Genomic DNA, 5,823 nt, shown 5'->3' with positions numbered 1-5,823 from the left:
GATTCTAGCTGTTCATTAATTTAACTAGGAGCATGAAAGAAACCACGATCAGCGAGCAGTTATAGAATTTCCCACCTTATCTCAGTAATCATGCTAAGCTAAAAGCTAATGAAATTCTCTTCTGGGTCTCTCCATCTGACTGGGAAGATGGAGCTTTGTACAAGACAAATTAAAATTAATTCATTAGTAAATAAAGATTAAAGAAGGATTTAAAGGTGGTCAACAACCTGTAAAAATGCAAAAAATGCGTCTTTTTTTCTATCACGTGACAGAACAGATGTTGTAATATGAGCTGTGGATCATGAAAACTAAACTTTCCTACAGCTTTTCTATGTTTGCCCACAAAAAACAAAACAAAACAAATAAAAAAACAAGTAAAAGCCTTTTTGACCTTGTAAGTCAACATAAGCATAAAAATCTATTCCTGCTAATGAATCATAATTTTTTTAAGTCAAATAATAAACACACTTTGAGCCATGTTTGTGTTGCAGACCTAACACCTTAAAAAAATTAATTGACGCAAATTAATATTTTGTGGTTAAGCTTTTGGTTAATCCATAAAGAACTCTCTCCAATTTATCATCAGATTATTAAGAAAACATAAACAGAGGTTTTTGTTAAATTTTATCCTTAATCCAACTTATAGTAAAGTATATATAAATAAACTTACCATATTAAAGTTAAAGAGAAATGTAAAATTTAATTTAAAAAAAAAATTTAAAAATGACCTTTGTTTAGATTTTGAAAATAATAATTAATAACAATGTAAACTTTCCTGTTTTGATCACTGTTAACCCATCAAGGAACACTTTTCCTCATATATCTACTGATATAAGTGTGCAATTACTTTATTGTCAGCAGCTGTGAACATATTCACAGTTTATGGTAGTGAACAATCATAAAAGTAAAACTCACAGACAAATCACAAACTCTCAGTTTGGTAGCTATTTTAAATGATAAAAATCACATTACCAAGAGAGCTTGTTTGCACTACCAGAAAATAAAAATAAAAAATCTCAAAAGTGTTTTGAGGTCAAACAGTTTACTCACTAACATCTGGGACAATAGCTCAAAATTGAGGAAATAACTTGAAATTTTGATCCGATTTTTTTTTTTTTACAGTGGCAGAAACAACCCTTTTTGTTTCCTCTAATATAACTCCTTATGTTTTGCCATTTAATTGCTATAATTTTGTACACAAACAAAGAAGAAAAATTAAATGCCATAGAGGCTTGACGAGGTTAGTGAAATGGGCTGGCTGACATATAACGATATAGCTAGTACTAAGGTTAGGCTAATTAAACACTTTAGTATGGGGAAAATGTGAGGGTTAAATTGTTCCCTCAGGTCTTAAAAGAGATGAATGTATCAAACATCTGCAAAGAAAACATCTAAAAGAAGTCCATCCACAACATGAGGTTGATCATTACAATGTTTCTACATGGTTTAGATTATGTGCTATGAAAATCTCCCGAAACTAAGCTTAATGTCCACTCTTAAATCTTAGTTGGCCCAAGACTCAGCTTTCAATGACTGATATAGCACGTTAAAAAGATGAGAACTTCAATGAGCGCAGGGTTGATACATGATCACTTAATCCTTACCTTCAGTTGTATTTATACATTGTTTCCATGGTGAATGTTTAAATTAAACATGGCCAAAGTTTCAAACGATGAAGTCAGTCAACCATTAATCTTATAAGAACAAAGCTCAGGTTTCAGACGGTTCTAACAGGCTGAATTTGTGAGACTTTTTTTTTCAACACTTGGATCTGTATGATGTCATTAAAAGAGACATCCCTAATATGGTCATCTGAAGCAGGGAAGCCCCACCCACCTGCTATTCAAACTTTCTCTTTATGAGGGGCAACCAGTCAGATTAAAGTTGTCTCACAGGGAGGGGGGGTAAAAGAGCTCGTTTTAGACAGACTATTAACTGAGGGGCTGCTCCAGTGCCCAACCGAACATAGATAGAGGTCTGGATCACTCAAGCACTTTTGTATAATGCAAGATTAAATATATCGAAGCTGGAAATTAGCAGAAGAGGCGCCCTTTCCTATACTGAAACCTTGAGGGCCATCTAAGAGAAACCTCTTATATCTGGTTTAACAGTAATAATATAGCATATCGTTAGCTTCATAGCATAAGTGCCTAAGTCATTGACTTAGTCAAATGACTTAGGCACTTATGCTATGAAGCTAACGATATGTGTTATTTTATTTGAAAAATGACAGTGTAAATACTTGTTTCAGCTGTCTCTGTTATGAAATGATGTCTTTTAAAGAAAAAGAAAGATATTCTGGCAAAAATTATGTGCAAAGCTGTGTATTTTACACAGCTTTGTTCGACTCTGACACTGACAACGAGGATTTCTTTGGTTTTGAAAGTGACAACGAAGGAAAGAAGCTGAGAGTGGATGACGAAGCCATCCTGAGCCTGTTCGTTTCGACACTGGAGAAGAGGACTTTGGTGGTTTTAGTGGGCAGGAAGATGGTGGTGAATGACTGACTTTTCTTCTTGTTAAAGCCGTGTCGCTGCACCTGAGCCTAAAAGGTAGTCCGAATCTATTTTTCTGGTGTGCTGTAGGTTATTGTTATGTACTACATTTGTTACTCATTTATGAAGCACAGCACATGTTTCCTACTTGTAATTACCGCTACTTGTACATATACCTAAAAGGTTATGCAAATATGTACCCATAACTTGTTTTTCAAAATATTAATAAAAGGGGTGTGTCTCCAAACAGCCATCTCTTTCCTGACAATTCCCTTTGTGCATATTCTCTTACATATGATAAGTCAACATTGAAACACCTGCGGCCTTTAGTCAGGTGCGGCTAATGTATGTACAAAACAGGATTTTCCCCTGATTTTAGCTTGTGCGGCTAATATTCGGGTGCGCTTTGTAGTCCGGGAAATACGGTATATCTAAATATTGGCATCGGTCATGGTTGACATTTGGTTTTTCATGGTGGTCTGAAAGCTTGAAATAAATCCTACATTGTGGAGTCAACATTCTTTTTATTCTACGGTTGCACTCCTTGAGCACTGCTCTAAATAAACCCATCAGCTTAAAGCCAAATGTAAACAGTTAGACAAGGGGTTAAAGGATAAATTACCCAGCAGGCTTTGCTTTCAGGGCGATGGCAAATGTTTCCATCCCTTCTCATCAGACATGCCAGTGGTTTCCCTCTGCCCTGCTCTGCTCTATACGGTGAGTTAACATTTCCGTTGCTGGGAACATCTTTGCACGTTGGATGCTCATTTGCCTCTTAAAGGGCCCCGCTGCTGCCTTTTCATGGGCCTGTAAGAATAATTTAGTGCGGGAGGCCTGAGATCACTGGAGATTATGGCTATGAAAGGAGAAAAGGACGCGTTATTAATGCTTGCTCATCGGAAAGAGGCGAATGAGAAAGGGGTCCCCAATGGGCCTGGATTCACTGTAACACGCTGAACTGCCATGGGAAACCAGGATGGCTTCAGTCTATTCTGTGATGATGGAAGAAAAAAAAAAGAAACTGTAGTGATACTGAAGGACCTCAGATGCAGCACATGTCCCTGCTGTAACATTACAGTAATAAATGAAGAGATAAAACACACTAAGGTCGCTGTTAGCTTACTATTTAGCACCACAGTGAGTCCCTTAGGATATATAAAGGATATATTTAGGAAATCATGAAGGTATTCTCAGCCATACTATCATCATAACTCAGTACAGCATTGTAAGAATATAATTTTAAATAGGTTAACAAAATTTCAGCTGTAAAAAAAAAAATATTGGCACCAGTCAGAAAAACAACAACAAAAATAGAATTCTTAGGTTTACAAGCCTCACCTTTACTGTTACTGCAGCGGGAAATCTGTGCCGTAGCTACATAGGTGCAAACTCCTCTGAAACCCTACATCGCAACTTAAGGAGTAACGGCTTAATTATGCTTTGGGAGATCTACGTTGTAACTTATGACGTAACCGGAAACAGCTCTAAACCCTACCTTAACCTTCAATGTAACTTGACGTGCACCTCCCGAGAAATTTAACTACATGTTGGGTCCACCCAGCCCATTACAACATGAATGGCGTAAAATGTTGTGTACGGTTAAGAGGGGTTTCTGGTTACGTTGTAAGTTAGGATGTAGATGAGGGGGGGCAAATATATTTGTACATATTTTGTACACAATACTGCCGCCAAAAAGTAGCACAGAAAAAGTTCACAGGAACAATCAGACCAGTCACAGTATTGTGGACTGCACTGACTTGATGTAATTGCATTTATGGAACAGGATTTATCTTCCAAAGATGCACAATTAGGATTTTGGAGGACTTCACAGGAGCGCGTTTGCCACAACTGCACATATTGTACCACCACAGCATAAATTCCAACAATGATGTTGGCCACTTATGTAGTTTACATTAAAGGCTGTCCAAAGACTCATGAAGTTATCGGACAGCTTTGTCTCGTTTCACCATAAAACCTTTTTCTCCAGAAGGCATTTGGCTTGCAGAAAATTTCAGTCAAGCTTGAACATGTCAGTCATTGAGCAGAAGCTTCTTTCTCTGCCAGCAACCTGGTGTTCCAGCACTTTCAATTCATGGCAGGCTTGAGTCTTGGTGGCTTCTGGGTTTGTTCTTGAACATCCTAATCAATTATCTTCTGGACTGCACTGGTGACATTTTGGGTGTTGTTCCAGACGCTGGCAAAGGGGCGACATATTAGAATAACTTGTACTTAGGTAAAATTGTGCAACTCTACTATTCTTGGACTTTCCCACTGCTTTGAACAATGATCAATCCGATGAGTTCAGAAAGAAAAACTACCAGCTATAGTCAATCATGATTACTAAAGAGAAGTTAGGTTAGGCCTTGTCAACTTAGAAGAAGCTTTAGCCCCACTTATTAAAAGATTTAAGTGAGTGTATGTATTTGAGCCTTTATGTATACTTTTGACCTTGTGTGTATTAGAGAAAATCCTAAATAAATTCAAACTTGTGTCATTAAAGAGGCATCTCTCTCTCTCTCTCTCTCTCTCTCTCTCTCTCTCTGATAATAGTTATTGTAGCTTTGTTTTTATAGCATGACAACATTTACAGAGTCAAAGTACATATTCAAAGTATGGAAGTACGTGATCATTGACACTGTATGTACGTTATGAACCTCTAAGCTGAGTCAGAGCTAAGACATTAGTTTAGTGGTTTTAGATTTAACTTGAAAAACCCAAGAATACTCTGAGGATAGTTCTTGATTTTGTTTATCCCACTGAAAAAACATCCTCAAGTTCAATAAGCTGCTGTCCCCACACTTCTGCCTAATCAAAACTCATCAAAGACTTGTTGTGCTTTTCCAGGGAAGTCTACTCTGCTAAAATGGAGGTTCAGGCCTTATCCTTTAACATTCCTAAAGGTTCAGATAATCATATTATGAGGTCACTGCATGTAAAGACAATCCCTGTTATCCCAAAAGTTCAGGCTTCAGACACTTAGTTTCAAGGAGTTTTTTCCTACATTTGGATCAGTATGCTGTCATAAAGACAGGAAGCCCCACCTACCTGCGTTTCAAACCTCCTGAAACCAATCAGAAGGAAGCTAGTTTAAAGGCAGGATCACCTTAAAGAAAGAGGACCCCCAACAGCTTATTTCACATTAGGGATAAACTGAGGGGCTGCAGCACTTCCCAATGTAAGATGAATAAGGATTATTTTGACCTCTGAATTGCCCTGAGCTGCCCTGGTAGAGTCAAAGTATAAAAACATGGAGCTAGAAATGTGCGAAATAATCCATTAAAGTTGAGACATTTCACTCAGAAATATAAGTCTTTGGTCAAGCTTTGGG

The sequence above is a fragment of the Diplotaxodon limnothrissa genome, linkage group LG12 (genome assembly GCF_057381915.1).
Source record: "Diplotaxodon limnothrissa isolate DT_005_m linkage group LG12, D_limnothrissa_male_GT1.1, whole genome shotgun sequence".
Lineage (NCBI taxonomy): Eukaryota > Metazoa > Chordata > Actinopteri > Cichliformes > Cichlidae > Diplotaxodon > Diplotaxodon limnothrissa.
The sequence above is the reverse complement of the archived record's forward strand: the minus strand, read 5'-3'. Positions refer to the sequence as shown.